The sequence below is a fragment of the Dermacentor andersoni genome, chromosome 1 (assembly GCF_023375885.2).
Source record: "Dermacentor andersoni chromosome 1, qqDerAnde1_hic_scaffold, whole genome shotgun sequence".
Taxonomy (NCBI): domain Eukaryota; kingdom Metazoa; phylum Arthropoda; class Arachnida; order Ixodida; family Ixodidae; genus Dermacentor; species Dermacentor andersoni.
The window spans coordinates 102,748,721-102,773,873 of NC_092814.1; the positions used below are offsets into that span (position 1 = coordinate 102,748,721).

A 25,153-nucleotide genomic window follows, 5' to 3' on the forward strand; every position below is an offset into this window, starting at 1 on the left:
CGTTTCAGTTGTAGTGGCCGGGTATATTGTCTTCTGCGCGCTTGCCAACGCAACGGGTGTGTAGCACGTCGTGGTATTCCCCCGAGCAAACGCTGCCTTTCTAGATCGCGCTCTCATATCGAATGCGCAGCGTAATTCGATTTGACGAGGAACCGAGTTGGAAAAGCGTCTTGATTTGCAAGACCTATCCTGCCTGTTCTAGGTGGGCGCCTGTCGTCTCTGACCCCCTTGCTCATCGGAATCGATAAGCGGTTCGCGAAGGGTGGAAAGAATATGCTCGGCGTTGAAAATTGCCGCGTGCTTCGAATGACGATCATTGTTATTTCAGGAGTAAGGGGCTAAAGAAAAACAAGAATAATTGAGCAAACAACCCTCGCGAAATGTTTTAAATCGACCTTATCTCTAGCCTCTCTAAATGCTCCGAAGCCCAGCCGTTAGGCGTGACCACGTACATTTATTGCGCCGGATTATCTTGCCGTCAGGGATTAATATCGCTCATATAAACACGGAAATAAAAATAAAGAAAATGGGGAAGTGTTTTTTTTTTCTTTTTTGACAGTGCTCGATGTTTAGTAAATACGAAACAGCCACATATATAGTAGAAAAGAAAAGCGTTTTCGTATTTACTAAACATCTTTCACTCTAAAAAACAAAGCTACCATTTTCTCTTCTCTCTCTCTCTCTCTCTCTATTTATATATATATATATATATATATATATATATATATATATATATATATATATATATATATATATATATATATATATATATATATATTCTCTACGCTTCACCTGAGAACACATGAGGAAGGCGCATTAATAGGATGTGGCCTATTGAAGTTGTCACCTTGCTGTCTTGTTTTTTCAACCCAGGTTTCAACACGCCCACAACATATTGCTTTTGACGCAAGCGAGTGTAAGAATGACAATGAACCATTCTTGTTGTTCTTGACGTACAGTCAAAATCTTGCAGACTTCCGAGTGACGACATCCGCGAGAGATTTGACAAGGGAGCTCTCCACAGTATACTCTCTTCAGGTTCTTGATGGGGTCGTAAAACACGGAGATGCGAGTTGGGGGGAGGGGGGGGGGGGGCGCTGTGCTGGAGCCTTTCGTACTCCTCAGCCCATCGTTCGGGCGCCTATAGGGCCTTTCCGCAGAATGGAATTACGCAACCTTATGGCTCCAGTTTACTAGCTCACGTGAACACTCCCGCCATCTAGCTGCGGGGCCTCAGCGCGCAATTTCTTCCGTACAACGCGCTCGGTTGCATGAAGGGGAGACACCTGCCTCAGCCATCAAGGTGTGCGAAAGCTTTGCGTGTCAAATAGACCATGGCGTCTGCGTTCTTTGTTAACGTGTTGCACTTTAAACGATGTGAAGTACTTGCTCCAGTTCACGGCATCAAAATAGTTTTCCTTTTTTCCCTTCTTTTGGTGTGAGCAGCAACACTCGTCACACGACAGCTGTGTCGGAGCGGTGAGAGACGAGGATGGCAACTGTGTCGCAGGGTTTCTACTAATAGCGATGCTAGGCGCACGCTCGTCTCTTATGCCCACAGGGGTAGCATGCGCGTCGGAGATTTGACAGCTGGGTATTGACCGCGAGATTCTATGTACCATGCTACACGTCGTTCTTTAACATTCTGTGAACGCTTTCAGTCAAAAGCAGTCGTTTGAACACTCCGCTAGTTTCGCAAGCCTGACACATATTAGTCGAATGAAGCAAAATCCGCTAGCGTCAGTTCCTGTGACAGGCCGTTCATGTCGCGATAAATCGCTGAACCAACCTAAGCAAATAAAGAGCAACCAGCGTTCACCGAAAGAACTGGGAGACTGAATTTCAGTACAGGTGGCAGTATTGACCCGCGGCCTGACACGATTTGTCCGCATGCCATTCGCACTGCTAACCGCTCGAGTGACAACGGAACATTTGTCAGGTCGCACGCCAGAAGTGTCTGCTTCTATCTGCAGTCGTTTGGGGCTTGAGGAACTTGTGTCGATGTTCGTCTCTTATCGATTGCATATTAGCTTCAGAGATCTGCCATTGCTTTCTTTCCTTTAGTTCCCAATGCGTTGCGGAAAACAAATCGGTGACTTGTCATTGCTTCAGTTCGCTTCTGGCTGCAACAGTGGCTGCATGAGTCAGTATATATGCACCATTATAAGTCAGCACTGCGTCTGAGACGTTTTTATCATATCACTGCTTCACGGTCGTTGAGAGCTTTCAAGTTCCTCACTATTCACTTCCTTTGTGCGTCAGGCCTCGTTTGTAACTCGTCCATTAGGTTTGTTTAGAGAGCACACATGAGTTCTGGCTGGTCGGAGCTTGTGTCCACGCTGAAGGCTCCGCATCATTGCGAACTTAACATAAGAGCGGCTGCCGGCGCCAGGCATTCGTAGTAAGCCGGCGTTTTTACGATGTCTGCATCAATGCCTCGGGCTGCCAGCTTACGTAAGGAAATTTCCCGCCACAATCTGTCCTGAACTCCTCCTCGAGAATGGCGCCAAATTAGGCGGTGTTTCGAAACTGCGATGGAAAATGGAACCGCTCTATGACGAGCGAAACTTAGCGCCCTCTGGTCGGCTCGTTACACTCCTTCGGGTTTGAGGTATTGTCATGCACACCAATTTTCCCGGGCAGATAATAGAATCGCCCTTTGCATTATCTAGTTTATGAAATACCTACGTCCGAGCCCACTACATAATGGTCTCCCTTTGTTTTCGGCTATTTCTCATTTCCCTTCAGCAGTCGCCCACGTCTTCCTCAGTTGATTGGCGTTGAGTCATCTTGAATCCCGTTTGCCACGCTTTCTGGCCTGAGTTGGCTCTCCTTTCTTTATGGACCAACTATCATTACGTTTTTGCCGATGTAGCTTTTTTTCTGTTCTCATCCCGTGAGCAAGACGTATAATTATTCTTGAACCTACGTATTGTAACGTGTCATCTGTAACAGTGTACTTACATTTATTTTCATTCAAATCACAGGCCATTCTTGGCACTGCGCCAAAGTGAATGCAAAGAAAACAACGTTAGTGTGGACGATATCGACGGCTGAGCAATTGAAATTGTTGCTCGCTCGTCGCTGTCTGCCGCCGATGTGAACAGATATGACCAGTTATTGTCCTATTATTGCTGTTGGACTAAATTTCAAAAGCTGCCACATTTCATCACTATACGGCCATAATTGAAGGATTTTGCGGGTGAAATCAAAATTTAAACTCCTGGGATTGTGCGCAAATGAGAGTGAATATACGCCAAAGATGAGGATGAGCTTATCGCCGCGTAAGCTTCGTTCGTGGTTCGGCGCGCTTCGCGCATCCCGAGGTGAACTTTTGAAATTATTATTATTATTATTATTATTATTATTATTGTTATTATTATTATTATTATTATTATTAACTATTAAATGCCGTATGAAAAGAGATCCACGTTGCTATATGCTCGCCCACACTATATACCTTACCTTAGTTCGACTTATTGGGATGTTCGCTGCCATATCCTTGGATATTTGTTTAGCCTAAAGTATCGAGTGGCAAGTGTTCACGTTCACGTTTGAATACCGTAGCCATATGTGTTCTCTCATTTCTGCATCTCAGCTTACCCTGTCCTACTGCAGCGAAAAGCTGTGCATACTGCACAAAAGTCCTTTAACCAGGCTAGCCGCGTTCCTTCTGTTTATTCGCATTGGCACTCGGAATGCGCAGAATGATGTCGAAAAAGAAAGGAAAATGTCTGCGTATGTACCGTCATGGCACTGCGTAAAAAAAACCTGCAACTGCCCATATGACACGTGTATCGGAACAGCGCAGGAGCGCTGAGTGCGAAATGACCGGAAACGGTGACGTTCGCAAGGAACCTTAATGTTCATTCAAATCAAGGCATATTTGGTGCTCTTAATGGGGCCGCCAGCACATTGCCATAAAGGCAGGCTTAATGGTCTCTTTAGCACTGTCGTGATCCTGTGCTCACGTGCAGTGATTTTTACGCTTCTTAAGTGCCTCAGCACGCGCGGAATGGCACAAGCTAAAGAACGCATTTTCCGTTTCGTGCCCCTCCACCCCCCTCCCCTATCCCTCTGTCTAATCAGCACGTGTATCGGCCTGCATTACACACGGGCTGGCTCACTTAGCCGCTTAATTGCCTCTCGAAGATCCCTGTAGGCAAACTTGGCCCGAATATTAGCCCGGCACGCCCTTGTCGTACGTGCAGCATTGACAGCAAGAGAAAAAGAGGCAGAACGCCGCTTTCTTTTTGTCGCGGAACAAAGGCCGTGACATTTCTTGGATGTCAGAGACTCGTTTTGGCTAGCCGGGACATCTGTTTTATTTTGATTTCCTTTTCTTTTCACGCATGTCTTGCGCTCCTCCTGTCACCTGCCACTTGTTCGCGGTCCGGTGCGCCCGCATTTTTCACGTTCATGCGTCATTTACCGATGCTCAACGTGGTTGTGCGTTCTTCTTGAAGGTAAATAGAAAAAAATAGTTTAACTGCGCGCCTACCTTTTTTTTCCGCTGCGCGAAGCAGTATTGTCATAGGGAATCGAGTTTGAGCGGCATGCTCTCTGCACATATCAAGTTGTTTTCATTGTCAGGCTGCGCGCTATACCGAAGTAGGATTTGGCATAGAGAGAATCGACTAAGTTAATACGAGATGTGCACAATTGGGAGGTTCCAGATAAATTATCGTAGTGGGTCATTCCACGCCAACTGTCCATTCCACGCCAAGCAATATCCATTTCTCTAAAAGAATTACAAAACAAATTGAAGGTAAACATACATGCATTACTTTCACAGTATTTTCCCAAAATATTTTGAGCGGAAAAATAAATTTGTTTTGCACCCATGAGGGTTACTTGAATTTCACGAAATGTTGGAAAACCAGGCGCAAAAAATGAAATTTGGCAGAAAGCGACCGTTTCGCGCATTCTTTCCAACTTTTCGCTTTAGCGTTGGCTGAACATTAAGCTTTCATTATGAAGTATTTTTATAGAATACTTTTGTGTTTTTCAATCCGTAGCACCAAGGTAAGAGAGAGAGATAGCAAAGAGAGGAAAGGCAGGGAGGTCAACCAGACGAGCGTCCGGTTTGCTACCCTACACTGGGGGAAGGGAAACGGGGAACAGAAAGAGGAGAGCGGGATAGAGGGAACAAAATGCTCAAATTGTAGCGTCTTGGCGAATTACCGGTCACAGGAGGAAACCTGCGATGATTTTTATAGAAGTGTCCCTAACATGTACTATCTTCTAAAATTTCATTCTCGCCAATGTGCTGTACACAGGCTCTAAAATAGAAGCCTGATTATGGCAAAAACGCTGTTTTGGCGTATGTTTAGAAGTTGTTCAGATACTATAAGGTGGTATGCACAAAAAGTGGAAATAATTGACAAACATGACAAGTTTCCGCACGGAAATTTTAAGTAAATTTCGTTTTCACGGAGAAAAATTATTTTTAATTATAGTCCCACCATTGCAATATTTTGGTTCGCACTTCGACTTCACCTCACAGCATGTTGGCGGAAAACAGAAACCAACTGAATTTGATGCGTAAATAAAATGGGTGGCGCATCCGCAGCATATGGTTTTCGGTTTTTTTTTCTTTCCTACTGTATTCTTTGTACATTATACTATATAGGGTGCCCCACGTAACTTGAGCCAAACCTTAAAAAATATGCAAATGCCACATAGCTGCACAGAACCAAGCTAATGTTGTTTGCCGTCGCTTGGAGAGGCTCAGATTATTTTTTTCCTTTCCGTCTGATTAGATCATAAGTCCTAATTATTTATTAACTTCTCAAATGTTATAATTAGTTGAAATGTGTCAAGGAGAACATTGTCGAGCAACATGAAAAACTTCCCACAAAGCCTTCTGCTTCTCAATACGTGCTACATAAAAGAGTTTTCCCAGGCATCGAAGAAGTCCACGAATACACGCAAAGTGACTCAAACGACGAGTCGCGCAGAAATTTTGCTTGTATTCGGGGACAGGCTAAAAGATACAAGGTAATGAGATTTGGCATAGAAAGCGAGAGAGACAGACAGTTAAAATACTGGAGGCTAGGCTTCGAGACTTCAAGGCCGTAGAACAATTCAAATAGTCATAATCAATTTCTAAAAAAAGAAGCACGCAGAAAAAAAAACGTTATATTGGAATCTAAACGACGCCAAGCTTGTTCGAGTTAGCAAAGTAGCAGCAGCAGCAGAAGCTGATGACAGGCGCACGGCATCGACGCCTGTAACTGTTACCTCTCGTGTCACGACAACTAAGGCGCTGTATGATACTTGTCGAGGGAAGAATGTTGATGATAGGTGTATCCAAACATAAGTATGGCCTATTTAAGTCTTCTAAACTACTCGTGTCCCTATGGAGCATAACCAAGGTCACATATTCAATAACACAGGCCCAGTGCAAGAGGCTTCGTTAAGGTGTTGCACTAATGCCTCACATCGAGGACAGATCGAAGCACCGAAGTGACCCGGATGAGCCGAATTAATCAAACAGCTCTTGTACTTTTTGCCATCGATTTGATGCACCGGTGGACGTACAACTCCTGCTATGGACTTTTCCTGCAACCAGCAGCATTATTCGACCCCGAGCCTGGGTCAGCCGTCGAGATGAAAGAAGGCCTGCAAAAATGACTTAATGGTTCATCCTCTCACACACCCATCTCCTACTTACAGGAAGTCAATCTAGACTCCCTGATATGAGACATGCTATGCCTTGCCCCATTCATTCATAGGTCTCGAGGTCCTCCCTGTAAATAAAGACAATTTCGCTACCGCCAATGACACCAGTGGCATATATCCAGTGGCCCAAGAATGTGGTAGACCAAACTTCAGGGGAAAAATTCTGGCAGAACCCATTAACGATGAACGTCGATGCCAATGCAATTAACATTGAAACAATGTAACGACACACCGTGTTGCCACCGCAGAGACGCGTTATGTATGAGGCGTGCACGCAGTAGGGTTCCTCTCCGGCTCTTTCCTCTGGACATGCTGCGCCATCTGGCACCGCCGCCGTGAAGTCCGCGCGTGGCACATGCTTGAATGTGTATTCGGGCAGTAGTGTGTGAATACATATAACGCGGGTTCGATTTCGCCCGGCAAAGAAGAATTTTAACGGTTATTTTGTCATTGAATAGTTGCACATACCAAGTGGCACATACCCAGCAACCCAAGTAAGCGTCAAAGAGGTTCGTTGAAGGGCATGCAGCGCATACCCAATGTCACATCCAGTGACCTAAGTTGGAACCGACGGTTGGTTGTGAACCTGGTTCCCTCAGCACCACAGCCCAATGTTCTACCCATTAGATCATGAACTATCCAGTGGCCCAAGTTCGCAGGGAAACGGCTAGACGGACGGACGGACACCGGAAAGGGTGGGAAGTATCCTAAGAGTGCTAATCGTATTAACATAAGAAATAAAAGAAGCGACTCAATACCACGTACTATTCCTTTAAGTGGTCTGTGCGCTCTTAACCTATGAGCTGACATATGTACAGGTTTGATGTCGTGATTTACTGTTTCATTACGCAGATCCCGAATGCGCACTCACTGGCGCTACCTTGTGATGAATCTTCGTTCAAAAGTCCCAACTGTCATGGCTTCCCGAAGCAATATCAAGGGACTGCCCGAAGGGGCAACGGGAAGTCCGTTTTCTTCGAAAAATGGCAACAGAGAAATCTTCCTCCATATAGATTGCTCAATCGGTTCGCCGAGACAAGCAACGCTCGTGAAAGAAGCGCCACTCAGTGTAAGAGTTGGTGTCGGGAATGTCAAAAGTTGTAGCTGGCACATGCCGTCGTCCGACTCATCCACGCTAAGACGTTGTTGAAGGAAGGAACCTGTTCTCATCGAGAACGAGAAGTACTGGATTTATTTACAACATCTACATGAGGAGTGGAGAACGTTACGGCTCATCAGTCTAGCATGACTGAATTGAAGCACCCTGAGGAGCCGAAAAAAATGCTGAAACATCCTCTGTCCTCCCTAGATCCGTACGCCAGGGAAATATTCCGCCCCACCTTCGTCCAATCGGAGCGTCCAAAGCCGTCGAAGGATCCGCGTTGAGGGCGAGGGTTGACACAATCACTCCCGCACCTTTGTTTCCTGAACACACAGAAAGGAGGGGAGCTTCGTAGACAGCGACTGTAAAGCTTGACTCAAGCTGGCGCGTCTTGATTCCCGCGATGACTCAGCAGTTGGCTGGAGCGCCTGTCAAACGACCGTGGCGGTTACCGGAGTTCTCGAGGAAACGCCGTAGAACACCTTTTTCCGGGACTTTCTTGCTCCCATTGGTCCATGACGGCGACAGTAAACCAATAAACAACACTCGATCCGCCAAACGTGTCTCGCCTCGGTGACGCCGCAGGTCTGTCTGAGGGGGACGCATTGTTAACTTCACGAAGCGATTCGTTGCGGTGGTGCATGAGAGACTGGAAGGTCACTACCCCGGCTGGCCGACCGTAAGACTAGCTACTTCAGAACTGCATAGCGGGGCGCAGGAGCCACCTCTACCTTTGTCGGTATCGAGGACGGTAACCGCGCTTACTGCGAAATGGAGGTCGTTGGGAGCACAAATCGGATATTCGTCGCCACTGGCTGGTACAAACACAGAGTGGCCTTTGCTGCCCGCTAGAACCAGGGGCATTACACCGTACCCTAGCGTTCCTCTACGTTAAGAAGCGGATGCTAGGGCTAGTAAAACCGGTGTCAATATAGGCAAGCAAGGAGCTCAAAATAATGACAAAAAAAGCATTGAGAAGATGCTGATGTACCTGCTAAAATCAATGCGAGTGATTCTCTGTGGTCTCCAAACTTCAGGCCGCTAAAAGCGCCTTGCAGGGCCTCGCCGTACGGGAGCCGCTTATCGCAGCTCTTGACACACTCTAAAGACTTTTCTTCGCACGTGTGCTGCTCACGCAGTAGAAGCCCGCACACCAACACTAGGGACCTGAGCCAAGCTCTGGAAGCCGGGTGACATTTCTGAATTACATTTTTCAGCTATCTCGATAATCATCAGAATCATGAACTTGCCCTCACCGTTGTGCATCGTTATTTTATATAATAATAATAATAATAATAATAATAATAATAATAATAATAATAATAATAATAATAATAATAACACCTTTACGTCTGCGTCACCCCCCCCCCCCCCCCCCCCCGCCCAATGTGTAGAGTAGCAGACTAGAGTGCGCTAGCTCAGGCCGACCTTTATGCCTTCCTTCAATGATTCTCTCTATCTCGCTACTGACGGTCAGCTTTCTGGGCTATATAAGTTGTCTCTTCGGCAAAAAAACGTTACTTACACACATGTACCGTACAACAAAACGTGGAAAGTGGGGGGTATACAAGGACAATTCCGCTTTCAATGACAGACTGCGAGACACATCTGGAGGACAAACTACACGCAGTTCGTTTGTCAAAGTGTCGTTGTCATCGTCATGGTCATTCATTTCTTTTTATTAGCATGATAAAAATATGTCGGCGCAAGAAAAGGAGTCGTCGCGTGGTTGTCTTTGTTCCGTCGTCGTCGTCTTGCCAGCATCTTTTCCGTTGTCGTCATTGTGGCACTGTCGTCGTCCCGTCTTGCCGTTAAGTTCTTGGCGCAGTAAATGCCTTAAGGATGAAAAAAGGTGTAGGTGTCTGTCGTTTCTTTTTTTTCTCTTTTTCTCTTTTCGTTTTTCGCATGGCTCCTTCAGTTACTCAAGGAGAAATTTTTGCTTTCTCCTGAACCTCATTAATTTGTTATGCCCCATTTAGCAACAGGAATATGCGTGCGAAGGGTGAGTGGCCATCAGCGAGGCTTAGGCACCGACACGAATTTTTGCTAACGTTGCAACTCACGACGCTTGACTTTGCATAAAGGGAGCAAGCGAACCACCGTAATATTTAGGCCTTTGGACGGCAAGAGGGCCTGGATATAGGGTCCATCATGAATTGAATTCTGGTGTTTTACGTGACAAAACCGCAATTTGATTATGAGCCACGCCATAGTGGGAACTCCTGATTAATTTTGATCTTTAACGTGCCCCCAGTGCACAGGACACTGGTGTTTTTGCATTTCGCCCTCATCGAAGTGCGGCAGCCGCGGCCCGGATTCGATCCCGCGACCTCGTGCTTAGCAGCGCCACACCATAGCTGCTAAGCCAACGCGGCGTGTACCAAGATGTACAGAGGAGCAAGCATATTTTCTGAGCCAATTCGAATTTTCGGCAGACGTAGATAACAAGGCCCGCTTTCTTGTGTAATTATATATTCAATTCATTAATTCATTGTGTTTCTACATTGGATATAACCGGAGAATATGGATACAGTAGAGCGTTCGAGCTGAGGTGGGATAACACACTTAAAAACAAGTATAACACAGAGCAGTATACATGTCCTTATCTTTCTACATTTACATTGCCACGTGACTTCGGCTCACTACAGGACCTGTATACCACCTACGTTGCTTTTCTTGTATAGCTTGAGTGATGAGGCTTGCATAACTGTGGTAAAATCGCCTGGCATTCTACAGAACCACGTACGAAAGCTACTCGATTTCAACAGCCCGCCTCAGTTCTCTATATAGTCTTCTCTGCAATTACGCGCGTTAATCCATTGTCGTGGAGCTTCCGAGTTTATTTACATATTTCGCTTTCTCGGCGACTCTCTTGCGTTCGATGAACTCAGACGCCTCACGCTCCCGGGCCCGTAGGAAGACAAATAATCTGCAGATACCGCGGTTTTAACTAAATCTGTTGCCGAGAATAGCGCACCCCTCTATGTTCTTGGGCATGCATGTCATTACAGAGGTCGCGCTTCTATCCTCGTTTCTGGCGTCGCTATGTCCACTGCGCTTAGCCCAGATAAGAGAGAATTAAAAAAAAAGTGTTCGGCTGTGTATTTTACTGCAGCGACACACATTTGCGTGACGTACGTCCCGTGGAAACGTGCATTAGCGGTGCACGCTGCCTCGTTTCGCTGACCTCCGTCTTCCCACTCCATGTTTCTGTTTCCTCTAAGCCTCATTTTCTTTCGTTGCTGTTCTCTGAACTACCAAAATATCCTCACCGTGTGGTAACGTCAGTGGAATTAATACAATCTCTTGATAAGGCTGGAGTGGGCCCGGTTGATTGGCCGCATACGAAATTGCCTTCCAGATTTGCCGCTAAATGTATATCGTGGAAAAGTTAAAAGTAAAGAAAAGACAAGCGGTCAAAAAATCAAATATATATGCATTTTACTTCTGCGCCACCGTCGTTCACCCTTTTTCTCCCGCATGTTTGTGGTGAATAATAGGAGGTATGGGAGGTGGTACAAGGCTGGGTGCCTAATATGTAAATGAAAATAGTGTCAGGAGTCTTAGCTCGTTCGTTCTTGTTCTTTTACTCCAATATCATTAATATCTGCCGCCTTTATGAATAGTGTGCGCATACCATGGTGCTTTTGCTGTCTGGTTTTGTACAAAGAGGTACTGCCGGTAGTAGGGCTTTAAGGAAATCATTAGCTCTTTTTTTTCTCTCCTTGTTAGAAACGAAATCGATTGTGCGCGCTGCTGGCCGCTTCGAAACGAAAGAAACGCCGCTTCAAACCCAAACTGGGATTCAGATCAGTAGGGAGCTGAGGAGGTGCATGAAATAACGTAAGTTTTGTTTTCTTTTTCTTTGAGGAGAGAGAGAGAGAAAGTTGAAGGAAAGAATTCAGAAAGGCAGAGGGGTCAACCAGAACAGAAAATGCGGTTTGCTACACCGCGCTGCCGTACGGGGAGGAGGAGAGGGGAGGGATTGCGCGCGTGATTATCTCAGGCTTATTTTCTTGCAGCATCTCCTCTTTCATTCTTGCGTGGTGGAAAAAAGCGGCCAGCATACATGTCCAGTGCAAGCGTATGAATGCATCATAAATTGGGTTTCTTAACCGCTGGTTAAATGCTTAATTATTTAGGAGATAATTGCATCGGCGAATAAGAGAGATAAAAACATTTCGCCCCTAACTTCTTTGTTATCCGGATGTCTTGCATTTTGTTATTCGTATTTTAGGAAGGCCAGTTCCTGGCACTGGATAGATAAAGTTTATAAACGTTTTCCATTATGTTAATATACACTATCAGCCATTCTGATCTTTACAGGGAATGTCATGGCTAGACTAAGGTCACTGTATTAGTGCTTCTCTTATATACAGTACGATCTCGTTGAACAACACCTCAAGGGACAGGGAGATACAGGGACCGCCCACAAGCCCAAATAAAAGGAAGCCCAAAATAGCGGAGTCTCTAGAAATGACGTAACTTCATAATTCTCCAAGTGGCAGTAAAAATAACAGAATAAGGAAAAAAGGTTGTCAAATGCGTTGCTACCCACACATGTGCTTGCATGCGACCTGGTCAGTCGATCTGCACCTTGTCTGTACTTCGATCATCGTCGTGCTTAACTACAGATAGACAAAAGTAGGGCTATGCACGCCCAAACGTGCATCTTCCGTCAACTTGAATGGAGGTCGGCCGCTCTCCGATAGCCGAATAATATCAGGTTTTTTTTTTTCGCAGGTAATCTTCGGGCACTTCTCTCGCTTGGTTGCCGCCTTCGTCGGCGTAAACATCGAGAGTGGAATTGGCACTGTTTGAAGTTGCTTCATTCTGAGCGACATGAATTGGTAGCAGCAGCCAAAGAAATTGCCTGCGGCGGCGTCGCTATTTAACACGTAACGGAAACCGCCTGGATGCTCGGCATATGCCGCCCATCAAGCGGCATGTTTTACGCTACTCAAGTACAAAACAAAACAACTGAGAGCCTGTTGTTGCGTGTAACCGGCAGTTCCGTTTTAGCGTTTTCCGTTTACCATGATTCTACTGTGTAGTTAAATACAAAAATTTCTTGTTACCTTAAACCAATTTCTGTTTTCCTTTTTTTTTCTCTTACGGCAAGCGTTGGTGTGTCATATCCTGCTCCTACCAAAATGTAATCGACAGGGACTCGTAAAGCTGCGCAAGTGTAGTTTTTATGCGCAGTATTTCCATCTGTATTTCTTAGGTGTTGGTAAATAACCCGAATGGAATAGTCGTGCAATAGATTTTTCCTTCTTCGTCATGTCTGCCCTGGTGGTCATTCAGGCCACCATACCGAATAAAGGAAGCCGCATATCGGTTGAAGTGACTGAATGAAATGAATTCATTCTTTATTTAAGTTCTTTTTAGAATTTTCTTTCTTTCTGTTTCTTTTTTTTAAGAGAGCTACATCAAAATCCTATACGCTCATTTTTAGCGTGCCATATAAATTAACTATAGCCTATTCTTAAATGCTCCGAGATTCCATTGGTAATAAACATGTTAGCTGTGGAACCTTCAGGAGACGATGCTTAATCATCTCCATCTTTTTTTAAAGTGAAGCTTTCTTATCTATCCTTCCCGGTTTCTGCTGCTGCGGCGGCGGCTGCAGGCTGCGGTCGGCTGCTGTCTCAGTCAGTATATTTCGATAGATATATTTTTGTATATATGCGCAAAAGTTATATGTGCGCCAAATAATGTACCAGCAAACAGGCTTGCATAATTATAAAAAAATTAAATTCTGGCGTTTTACGTGCCAAAACCACAATCTGATTATGAGGCACACCGTAGTGGAGGACTTTAATGCATGACTTTAATGCAGTGGGTTCTTTAACGTGCACTTAAATATAAGTACACAGGTTTATATAATTTCTGTATGCTGACCGACAAAGTAGTGTCAGTAAGTAAGCGCACACCTGTTCCACGTAATAAAAAGATGAATTCCCACATAAAACCAGAACATGTTATATTGGCTTACAGGTATCTGCAATGCCCACCGACATCTTAATGGAACAGCACATTATCTTAAACAGCTTCTTTGATTTACTTGATTTTCTTTGATTTAACCGTTTAGTATGTGCCACTTTCCCATTCTTTACTAACCCTCCAGAATGAGTATGTATCTAGTGACACCAGAGGTAAAGAATCCTTTAATGTGGTTACATATACGTGTCGTACTTCTCTGTGCATACACCTGTCGCCGCCATTCTTCTCTCGGCAAGCATCAGACATCGCCATCGTCCTCGTAATGCCCCTGACGTATCCCACTGTGCATCCTCCTGATTAGGTGCTTGCATTTCGGCATAGTTTGTGAATGGTTCAGCGCGTGAACATAAATGTTGCATGTGAATAAAGTTGTGGCTTTTGTGGGGGATAAATATAAATATTTCACGAGGTTTCACGCTGCCTATACGATTAAATTCAACACATCTTATTTTGCTGTAGCGCAAGCTGAACAAGGACAACAGAAAGGCACATCTGACCCACACAGCGCTCAGCCGCGCTGTGTGTGTCAGATGTGCCTTTCTGTGGCCCTTGTTCAGCTTGCGCTACAACAAAATAAGATATGCCGTACCAACAAGCCCCTATAGCGATCCTCATCGAAATTCAACAGAATTGTGCGCATCGCTGTTAGTTGTATAGAATTCGTCAACGCAAGAGGGACCTTCGCCACCTAAACAAGGAAAGGCAGTGCTGTGGCAGACCACTGCGAGCTTTCTGACTACCAGGTTAGCCCAGACACCGCCGTCATCTCAGAGAAAGAAAAAAAAAAAACGCCGACAGCTTCTTTTGGAATCCTGGCACATCCAAAAGATATGGGGTAACATCAATCGTTCCTCACTAACACTTCCAGCCGTTAATTCTCAAGGAGTACGAAAAGTGTCCGCGTGCCTGTCAGAGCTTTAGAGAAACGCATATAAGCACTCCTACGCCTCACGCCATCTCACCCCTGAAGAAGGAGCCGGTAAGGCTCCGAGACGTCGGCTATTTTAAATTTAAATAAAGTTTGGTTGGAGTTTCTTTGTTCTTTGATTCAGTTGTTCGCAACCAGGCAGATATCTGCCGAGTGTTTACCTGGGATTTAATACACACCCGTTGACTAAAGCTTCGCTTTACATTGATTCGAGCATGTGCGTTGGTTCTGAAGAACTTTTTCTTTTACATGGAGTCGTTGGCACCAAGTGTTCGCCGGTTACTCCTTTCTCACACGAGAAACATAGAAATACGTGTATAACGTTCGTACTCGACGTAAAGGAGCGGCTTGCGGTGTGATATTATATTTAGGCGTCGTGGCAGCTTGGTGTTCTGCAGTTGAGCCCAAGGTAGCTGGTTGGACTTCCGGTAAAGGCGGCCGCGTTCCCGTGGAGCGGAACGCAAAGGCGTCCGTGCAAGCATTGTACGGCACAGATGCAATAAAGAATTGCCATGTTGCCTTGTCTCATTGCCATGTTGTAGCCTTAAAATTTAAAGCCGTATCAGTTCTTGTAAGTGCGTCGTTGTCAATGAACACCTACCAGCAAGCAAAATCTTGCAGTGACCCCACGTATCGCTTAAGAATTCAGAGCCAAACGGCGAGAAACGCCAATGATATATTGTGAAAGTTTTCTGGACTCTCTCGCTTTTTATCTGCATTTTCGCTCGCAGCAAGTCGATCGCATTCTCCTCTAAAAATACCTAGTTTATGTTAAACCAGTTCATTTTCTCGAAGTAGTTTTTCTGCACGAAACCAGTTCCCCCAAGGCATGGTCAAAATCTTCAGAATATAGTGAATCCCTGTGGCTTGACTTGTACTACATTTTGTTTTTTGACATGATAATGCTCGTGGGAGATATCTTCTGACACGTTGCCTACATCTTTCTCGTTTTAAGGCGTTAGCATTCTTAGGGCACTTCACGCATTTTCCGGGGCAAACTACCTCTCTGTCTATGTACGCTTGTATCCAGCCGTTTTCCAGCCTGCCTGGATCACTGGGTACATAAGAGTGGCTTGTTGGGCTAGTTGGTACATGGTTATACTAGGAGAATGCCAACAAACTTCTAAAAGGGAAAAATCGAGAAACTGACATGACCACGGACTGCCCAGCGACCCAGGTAGGTTGGAAAACGGATGGATACAAACATACATAGAGAGATAGATAGTTGGCCTCCGCTAAGTGCCTCAAGTACCCAAAGAATGCAACGGATTAATAATGTTTGCAACAGTAACGATACACGGGAATCAGAGATGAGCGCCCGTGAAAAGCCCAAGCAGTAAAACAGCGGCCTCTTAACCATGCCCGGGATTTTGCCGTACACACGTGCTAGAAGCCAGAGAGAGAGAGAGAGAGAGAGAGAGAAAGTATCATGGAGTATCAGTTAAGAGGAGGCAATGGGTACTACGCTGCTTTACTTATGCCGTGCTCTGTTTCTTTCTGCATCCTCTTTCCCGCAGGAATTCTGCCGAGTATCAATGAACCTGAATTCGCCACTGCGTGTAAATAAAAAACAAAAAAAAATGAGACGAATAACGCAAGCAAGAGCGGAGGGAAGAGAAGTGTATGAAAACTTTGGTCGTGATCCCGGTGGACGCCGCCGTGCTCTTCACCGGCGAGCGCCTCGCGCGCTGGCCCCACGCGGCCAGCTCGAGGAGCCGCCCCCGCAACCCCGCGACTGTGATGGACTCCGCGTGTGTGCACAAAACAACCGCGGACTGGCGAAAAATGACTGGTCGGCTTCCGCTTGCGGAAGCCGCGAGCGCTCTCGGGACCCCAGCAGCGGCCTCCGCCGAGACTGACGTGACAGACGGTGTCGGCACGCGGCTCGCAAGGCGCTCGTTGCCTTTGGCTGCCGGCGTCCGCCACGTGGCTCCGAGGCCTTAGCCTGCAGCAGATTCAGCAGACGTGCTTCATCACGCTGGAGCTGGCCTCTGGGGCGTAACGCTCGGGTGAGTGAGCACGTGGCATGTTATTCTGTGTACACACCAACTCGAGGGGTAGACTGCACAAGTGCGCTCTCTTGCGAAACGAAGAGAAATCGAGCAAAGTGGCAAATGGGGAGTAACTCGCTTACTTTGTAACTTTCCGCAGGCAGGTTGATGCCAGAATAACGTTAACTTGCAGCCAGGTGTACAGAATACAGTTTTGACTTTTCGATGGGACGGAGTGTCACCGAGCCACGCGAAGCTGCATTGCGTAGGATGGCCAGGGAATATCGCCACTAAACTTTTAAATAAATTTGTTTCCCTCAGAAATCATTGAGTATTGCCGGCTTTTTCTGCTTGCAGAAACCAGCGTAATTACTTAGAAGCTGTTACTATAATAATTCGAAAGAACTTTAGGAATTCGTGAAGTAAGTGAGAAATTAATTGCGCTTTTTAATAACCGTTGGGGCAGCGCAAGAAAGACACGGACAGAGACGACAGGGATCAGCGCTCGTCCTTGTCGTCTCGTCTCCGTCCGGGTCTTCTTGCGCTGCCGCCTTTTCAAATATGTACCAACGCGCCCAATTCGCCACATTAGGCTGATAGCTCTGATAGGTGAAAAGGATAAACCGCCATTTCAATGATGTTCGCAAGCCACAAGCCTCTGGCAAAGGTACTATCGCGCTCAGTATGAGCTACACCACGGGAGCGCGTGGCCGAGCGCTCTGCAAGGTTGTACAATGGCGCCGATTGTGCCGTGTTTTCGAGCTATCTGGAGAGGGTGTAGCTGTTCCAGCAAGCGCGCTGGAACCCCTCGTCCCCGCTTATCTGGAGGACACCTTATCTGTTTCTTGTTCACTTTGATTTCGCTGAAGCAGAAACTGCAAGATCATGCAGCACTTCTGCTACCGACCAGACGTGGCGTGTGAAGGTTATCAAAGACAGCGCTTTTTTCGTGCAAGAAGGGCTGTGCGTTTAGACATGATTTTAGCACTGATAATGCGCCTCAGCGTCCAGCGTAAAGGCGGAAGCAGCCACGACGTGGGCCATGCATTGTTTTCGACAGAGTGTTAGCATAGCCCCGGTACTAATGCGGCAACGCGTTGCCATTGCTGCCACCGCCGTTCTTTGTACTATAGCAACATTTCACATTTGGCCGGAGCAGCCTACTTTGTTGATTTGCCGCAACTCTTGGGGCCGTGCGTCGTCTTCATAAACTTACCACCGTGCGTGATGGCTCCAGAACACACCATACCTTCTTAAGATGCATTAAATGGTTCCGAAATTTTAGAGTGCACGGTCACTATGGCCCCAAACCCCGATTTCGCCGAGCATTACCGGTATTACCAGTATACACTAATTTCCAGTCAGCTCATCCAGAGGATACTTTTCCTAGATACATAAACGCAAGGTGATGTGCAGGTTATTTTTGTCTAGGTTACTTCATTGCCTTTCCGAAAAGTCGTGTGGTTTGGTTTGGTTTATGGGGTTTAACGTCCCAAAGCGACTCAGGCTGAGAGATGCCGTAGTCGAGAGCTCCGGAAATTTCGACCACCTGGGGTTCTTTAACGTGCACTGACATGAAAGAGTCATGTGATCAGTCAAAGATATATTCAGCCCGAATAAAAAAAAAAATTGGTTCGCACTAAGACAGCTTGCGTGCTGTAAATGCTAAAACCTGAGATGAATTAAGAAGTCGATCACTGTTGGGCACCCGGGACATTTTGCGAGCTGACGAACGTATTCCTTTTTATCAATCTGACACACCAGATAACATCCACCGTGCGGACCGACGCGGGCCCGATTAGGAAGTTTGGGCCTCCACCTACGGCTACAGTTATCATTTTCGAAACAGATATCAACACCAGTCTAAACGAGGGTGAAGGGGAAAGCAAGCAAGTGGAGGTGATGCGAGCTTGCTGGAACAGCTACACCCTCTCCAGATAGCTCGAAAGCACGCCACTATCGGGGCTACTGTACGACCATACCGAGCGCACGGCCACGCGCTCGCGCGGTGTAGCTCATACTGAGCGCGATAGTACGTATACGCGTGCGTAAAAGAATATATGAGAGATTTAGTATATCGCACGCAAATCACTTGCGTAGGGTTTAAGATAGCGGGTTGGCAATGCACATGCTCAGGACGATATGAACAGCGCTGCGGATTAAGGACGCATTCTAACTTTTGAATTTAACGTTGCGGGCTTTACGTGGCTTGACTAGATATAGCCTAACAAAATGGCGGCGCCCAGGACGCCCGCTTGGAACTAAATTTCTCCTGGTTACTTGCTCTTCGTCGTCACAGCAAAACATAAATAATTATAAAATCACATTTCGCAGTCTCATCTCTCTTTCAGGACAAAGTATTGATGTTATTTTTTGTCATTATTGTAATCAACTGTCTGTTCGGACGATGTTAGGGCTATAGTTCATTATAGCCAGGATTTACAACGACGTCACCGTCGCCACGAAAGTGCTTTCTTTTCTATATAACAGATGGCGCTACAACATTTGGCGTTGGTCATGCGGAACGCCTTACCGACAATCTCATGGTAAACTTGCGTCAAGTGGGGTCGCTTTGCACGTGCATCCACGTAAACAGTCGTAACGATATGCTAAAACTGTCTATTAACTCTTCTATTGCGGCCGACAAGATATTGGCAAACACAGCGCTGCACAACTTCCTGTGACCTCGCGCGTTGCGCCGTAATTGTAGAGCGCCCGAAACGCCAGTGTCGCGCCATGGCCTCCGAGATCACATGGTGCGCGCTGCTACAATGCGCGCGCCGGCCGACTGACGCGTCATGTCAGCGATCTCACACCCTGCAGTGCTGAGTCATATAAGTAACCAGATTTCAGTTTTGCTTTTTGTATTATTATTACAACTTCTGAGTAAATTCAGAGTGAGGAGGGTTCCTCGTGGAGGACTTGAGCTTAACCTAGCGCTCAAAACACGTCCTTTTGCACAGCCATGCACAAATGAGCGACAAAGTGACGCGCACAGATTTACAATCGGTTATGCCGCTATAGAAAAAAAAAACGCAGCGCACCTGTGTGAAAGAGAGTTTTGACCGTTCTCCATCCGCATTTTTGAAAAGCTCAGCAAATTGAACGCGGGCTTCCATTATCGCAGCCTTCGCTGCGGTCGGGCCTTTCTGGCGGTCGCGAGATTTTTAACAGCTGCCGATAAAACCTGGTCTCGAATTTTGTGTTGGTCTTACATCCCAGACCGGAAATTGTAACCGCTCCGGACAGGTTAATTAGAGGAACATTCATTTGGCCGTTGATTCCCACGTCTTTGTGTACGGTTGTTTGCGCACGAACCCAAACCGCCGTTACGGCTGCCCAAGCTTCACACCCGACGTCGCATTTTTTGTTACTTTTTTCACCCCGCTCCCCTCGTTTTTTTTTTACGCCTTCTTATTCTGCTAATGCGTGAAGCGTCTGGATGAGAAAACTTTAAAAATAATCACTCGATTTCTTGTTCGTCCGTTCTTTCTTTTTTCCTCCGCACCCCCCTTTAAATTGGCGTGCACCCACAATGGAATAAACGGCCTCGAACTAGGATAGTTAGTTATTCAATCCTGGTAATTCCATGAAAAAAGTAAATGCGCTATAACAATGAAGGTTTTCTAGATAACTTTACAAGAATAAGGCGCTGCGGAGACTGAAAACAGTTTCCTTACAAATTGCGAACGAACTGCGCATTGAGGCATATGTCACTAATTAAAAAAAAATCTCACATTCACGCATCAAAACTTTTTTTTCCGAGAGTTTATATCACCTAGGGGCTACAAGAAGACCAGCTAAAGAATGAGCAGTGCTATTATGTCTTTAGTGGAGTGCTGGAGAGCCCAGAAAGAAATTAAAAGAGCGAGTAAGGATCGCTTCGCTTTGTCTTGAAAAATAACGCCACACAGAAAAGTGCGCGTAGCGGTCAAAATCGTACGTAACTAAATACACGTAATTAATTTCTTGTAATCAATTACAATTTTCGTAGTTTTGTAATTGATCGATATCTCTTTTACTCGGTAAGACTCACTGTTCTTCAATTGCCCTTTTTTCAGTGGCCGATTATATGTAACCAGTTACTTCATTAGCTGAGATAAAGCTGTAACGGGCGACTTAGGTTTGTGCACTTCAATTAGACGGGAAGTGCAGTAGAACGCCCGCGGTCGTGACACGGAGCAGCCGCCTCGCGCACGTGCGTGTTCAGACAGGCAAACTCGGGCGCACAGTGGGCTTCGTCGGTTATCAGTCCCTGACAGCGCTGGACTTTTTGGGACGGCAGTGCCACATTTTGTGCTCGGACAGCTTCGGAAGCTCCGCCTACCAGTCCGAGAGCTTCCAGAATTTATTTATTTATTTATTCATTTATTTATTTATTTATTTATTAATACTGCAGGCCAACGTACTGGCCCATGCAGGAGGGGCAATACCGTTGACAACGTAATGACAACGCAAGATATATATATATATATATATATATATATATATATATATATATATATATATATATATATATATATATATATATATATATATATATATATATAAACAGTGCATGAAAAGGATGCATCCCATAGCCACGTTACAAAAACCAAGATGCTTGCCTTAGCACCGTAACTATAACAAAAAGAACCACGCATTTGTTAAGGATAAAAATTAAGGATAAGATAATAGACAACTTTGAGCAGAAAATATATACAATAGGTGTTTTCCTAGACTTTAAAAAGGCATTCGACTCCATTAAGCACCCTGTTTTACTGTACAAGTTATATAAATATGGCATTAGAGGAACGGCTCTCACATTAATAAACAATTACCTCTTAAATCGTCACCAGTACACGAATATTACGAATGCAAAATCCAGCTTAGGTCAGATACATTATGGAGTTCCACAAGGATCAATCCTTGGGCCGCTGTTATTTCTGCTCTATATAAATGATATAATTAACGTGCCCTCTACACCAGAAATAATAATGTACGCTGATGATACCAATGTATTCTTCTGCGGACAAGACCTAAAAGTCCTCCAAGTAGAAACCAATGTATGGCTGGAAAATTTGTCCACGTGGCTCTACGGTAATGAATTAGAGTTAAACACTAAAAAAACTAAGTACATTATATTCCGCGCTCGTAACAAGTGTATAAAACAAGAAATAGTTATCCAATTTCGTGATGAATTTATCGAACGTGTACCAACACATAAATTTCTTGGTGTCATCTTTCACGAGCACCTTGACTGGTCACCTCACATTGAAAAAGTTCGCACTGGTATATCTAGGTCCATTGGTATCATGTATAAAATAAAGAGCCTTTTGCCCATCTGGCTAAAGAAACAACTATACTACACATTGGTACATTCGCGTTACCACTATTGTCTTCTTGTCTGGGGCACAGCACCTAAAACAAGCATAGAAAACATATATTTATTACAAAAGAAATTTTTGCGCCTAATAGATAATGCACCATACCTTAGCCACACTGCCCCACTGTTTAGAAAACATCAACTGCTTACACTGTGGAATGTTATAAACAAAAAGATAGCGTTAGCTAGTTACCTACAAATGCATTCCGATCCTACGGCTTTTTTTCAACAATATCTAACGAAAACACACACCTACAACACCCGGCACATATGTTACAATAAGGAAAAAATACGTACAAACTACGGCACCCAGAAACTTAGCTACAGAATTTCCAGTTTTTTAAACGATCACCATCCTGCTGTAAACATTATCCAAGAAAGTAAATCATTCAAAGCTTTAAAAAATAACATCACTATGTATCTATTGTCACTGCAGGCATAACCCCTCCTTTTGTTTTGTTTTTTTCTGTTATCTCTTACATCAATTTTCCCAATTGTACATAAATATTCAATATGAAATAACTCTCGTCTCAATGTTACCAACCACTCTGTATTTCCATCTTGTTTAGTGTTGATTTTATGCGCTGAATGTCTTGTGCTCTCGAATGGGAGCAAGGGCACAGACTCCTTGTCAGGCAACCACTTGCCTTTTGGTCTGCGCCCTAGGCAACTGTACCACGTTGTCTGAATAAACTCTTTGACTCTTTGACTCTATATGTGGATGAAAAACGCTGTGCCAAACAACAATCGGGCACTAAATATGACAAAATACAGGAACTTTCACATAGAAAAACGAGAAAAATAGTTAGAAATACTGCTTATGGTTGTGTTAATTTATGTGACAAATAGCTTTCTAACTCATTTGTGAAGTTCCCTGATTGTAGTACATCAACAGGGAGGGAATTCCATTCGTTTATAGTACGCGGATAAAAACTATTCATGTGAGATTTTCTTTCAGCAAATAATGGCGTAAGGGAAAAGTTGTGTCTATGTCTTGTTTTTCGTGCATTAAGAGGCGTTGCATAATGAGGCATTTGAAGCCCGATTTTTCCATTTATGATGCTATGAAAAAATTGCAGACGACTAACTTTGCGCCTGTGTTCTAGAGAATTGATTTTATTTCTAAGCATTAGTAAGGACGGGGAATCCTCTCTTTTATATTTTCCAAACATAAATCTAACGGCCTTTCGTTGTACACGTTCCAAATTCATAATGTCCTTTTTGGTATGAGGATCCCCAACAACTGCCGCGTATTCAACTTTCGATCGCACGAATGTAATATATGCTAAAATTTTGGTGCTTGCCGGTGCCTTTCTAAGATTCCTTTTCAAGAATCATAATTTGCGCAAAGCTGCTGAACATGTAAGAGAAATATGGTCTGACCAGGAGAATCTGTTAGTGAATGTGACGCCTAAGTATTTGTATTTTTCAACATCAGGTATTTTTGTGTCGTTTAGAACATAAGAAAATATACTAGGTTCCTTATTTCGCGTTACTCGCAGCAAGACTGTTTTATGTACATTTAATTCTATGCCCCAAAAGCTTACACCAACTGGAAATTGCAATAACTGACTTCTGCAAGCATGCGTGATCGTTTCGTGAAGCTATTTTTTTTTTAATATGACACAATCATCCGCAAATAATTTAACATGCACATCATCGGGGATTTCGTCTATTATATCATTAATATAGATCAAAAATACAAGGGGTCCTAATACGCTGCCTTGCGGTACGCCCGAAGTTACCTGACGTACACTTGAAGAACATTTATTAATTTCTACGAACTGCTGCCTATGTCGGAGATAGGCTTGGATCCATGATATAATATTTGAAGGAACACCAATGCACTCGAGCTTGTAGATTACTTTTTCGTGGGGTAGCTTATCGAACGCTTCACTAAAACCTAAAAAGAGCATGCCAACTTGTCCGGACGAGTCAAGTACTTCAGAGATTTCATGAACAACTGACACAAGCTGAGTTGAAGTCGATAATCCCTTTCTGAACCCATGCTGTAGTAGAGATAGGACATTGTGATCTGTCAAGTACTGACGAATAAAGCCTGCGACAATGTGCTCTAATAATTTGCTGCATGTGCTTGTAATAGAAACAGGACGATAATTTGACACTGTTAAGGTGATCGCCCTTTTTATGAATTGGGACAACTCTTCCCTTACGCCAGTCTGATGGTATCTCTGCTAAATGTAAGAATAATTTGAAAAAAAAAATGTTAAAAATACACATATCTGTTCCGCATACTTTTGTAAAAACGCATTCGGAAGCTTATCAGGGCCTGCAGATTTCCTAACGTTGATATTAAGGAGCATTTCGAAAACACCTTCTCGGGAAATCGTACTGTCGCGTAAGAAAGACCTATTTGTATTGCATCGTTCGAATTCATCTAGGTCAGAGAATACACTCCCGAAGTAATCATTAAAATGCTCAGCAATTATGTGGCGTCTTCCGTAATTTTAGCATCAATGTTTATTTTATGTGATATTATTATTAATCTTTATGTTATGTCATTGCGCTCGTTTTTCGCGGACCGGAAGTCGGGTGATCGTCCGCGGATCTTTTCTCGGACCAGCGCGAGCAGCTAGCAGGTGACAGCTTTCTGAAAAAAATACGTGCGGCGTTTCCAGCCATGTTATGAAAGATGCCGCGTGGTTCTGCGTACTTCGCGCGTTCCAGACGGCAAATATTGTGCACTCAGCTATCGCGTCTGTTACATCGGGGCTTTGTGTGCCATCATGCGAGCTTTTAATGAGCCGTAAAATGATGCAGCTTTAGTCTTCATGTTTCTTCAAGAGACTAACACAGCGACCATGCGCACCAGCTTGCTTTTCTTTGCGAGTTTCGCTAAATCTGCCATGCTCATTGCTATGTAGGTGTAGTAAAGAGGTGGATTTCGCTTTTCAGGTGACTGAAGCTGGTGGGCGAGGATGCATATATCATACCAGATGTGGCTATCTCACGCTGGTCGCTGGGTTGGTACACAATCGGAGCTTCGTTGATTATCCCGTGTGTGTGTGTGTGTGTGTGTGTGTGTGCGTGTGCGTGTGCGTGTGTGTGTGTGTGTG

General features: G+C 44.8%; 1 protein-coding gene across 2 annotated transcripts in view; it reads left to right on the top strand.

Annotated features, from left to right (window-relative positions):
* Window positions 1–25,153, top strand: part of LOC126545491 (neural cell adhesion molecule 2-like) — a 613,769-nt gene that overhangs the window by 441,302 nt on the left and 147,314 nt on the right. For both annotated transcript variants that reach the window (XM_050193381.2, XM_055061846.2), the window contains exon 15: window positions 16,238–16,729. The gene's annotated coding sequence lies outside the window, so the exon portion shown is untranslated. The remainder of the gene's footprint in view (window positions 1–16,237; window positions 16,730–25,153) is intronic.